Below are 1,423 nucleotides of genomic sequence, written 5' to 3' on the forward strand. Positions count from 1 at the left end.
AGATAGAACAAGAAAAATTGACTTTGATTAATTCAACTTATAAGACTTTGGAAAAATTAGAAAATTACAAAAATGAAACGATTCAGTTTGAACAGCAAAGGGTGATTAATCAAGTCCGACAATGGGTTTTTCAACAAGCCTTACGAGGAGCTCTAGGAACTCTGAATAGTTTTTTGAACAACGAGTTACATTTACGTACGATTAGTGACAATATTGGCATGTTGGGAACAATTAAAGAAATAACTGATTAGTTTTTCTGCTGTAGGTATTATTTTTTTCTTTCAAAAAAGAATAAAGAAAGAATCATGGTAACCATTCAAGCTGACGAAATTAGTAATATTATCCGTGAACGTATTGAAAAATATAATAGAGAAGTAAAGATTGTAAATACCGGTACCGTACTTTAAGTAGGCAATGGAATTGCTCGTATTCACGGTCTTGATGAAGTAATGGCGGGTGAATTAGTAGAATTTGAAGAGGGTACAATAGGCATTGCTCTGAATTTGGAATCAAATAATGTTGGTGTTGTACTAATGGACGATGGTTTGTTGATACAAGAAAGAAGTTTTGTAAAAGCAACGGGAAGAATTGCTCAGATACCTGTGAGTGAGGCTTATTTGGGTCGTGTTGTAAATGCCCTGGCTAAACCTATTGATGGTAGAGGTGAAATTTCAGCTTCTGAATTTTGATTAATTGAATCTGCCGCCCCGAGTATTATTTTGCACCGTTCTGTATATGAGCCTCTTCAAACCGAGCTTATTGCTATTGATTCGATGATCTCTATAGGACGTGGTCAGCAAGAATTAATTATTGGGGACAGACAGACCGGTAAAACAGCAGTAGCCACAGACACCATTCTCAATCAACAAGGTCAAAATGTAATATGTGTTTATGTAGCTATTGGGCAAAAAGCGTCTTCTGTGGCCTAGGTAGTAACGACTTTACAGGAAAGGGGAGCGATGGAATACACTATTGTGGTAGCCGAAACGGCGGATTCCCCTGCTACATTACAATACCTTTCTCCTTATACAGGAGCAGCTCTGGCTGAATATTTTATGTATCGTGAACGACACACTTTAATCATTTATGATGATCTCTCCAAACAAGCGCAAACTTATCGCCAAATGTCTCTTCTATTACGAAGACCGCCCGGTCATGAAGCTTATCCAGGAGATGTTTTTTATGTCCATTCACGCCTTTTGGAAAGAGCTGCTAAATTAAGTTCTAGTTTAGGTGAAGGAAGTATGACCGCCTTACCAATAGTTGAAACTCAATCGGGAGATGTTTCGGCTTATATTCCTACTAATGTAATTTCCATTACTATGGACAAATCTTCTTATCCTCCGACCTATTCAATTCTGAAATTAGACCTGCTATTAATGTGGGTATCTCCGTTTCCAGAGTGGGGTCCGCAGCTCAAATA

The 1,423-nt window shown here is 37.8% G+C and overlaps 1 pseudogene; it reads left to right on the plus strand.

Moving 5' to 3' along the window:
* Positions 1 to 250: 250 nt before the first annotated feature.
* On the plus strand, positions 251 to 1,417 carry LOC124892786 (annotated as a pseudogene).
* The last annotated feature ends 6 nt before the right edge of the window (positions 1,418 to 1,423 follow it).

The sequence above is a fragment of the Capsicum annuum genome, unplaced genomic scaffold, assembly GCF_002878395.1.
Source record: "Capsicum annuum cultivar UCD-10X-F1 unplaced genomic scaffold, UCD10Xv1.1 ctg50600, whole genome shotgun sequence".
Taxonomy (NCBI): Eukaryota; Viridiplantae; Streptophyta; class Magnoliopsida; order Solanales; family Solanaceae; genus Capsicum; species Capsicum annuum.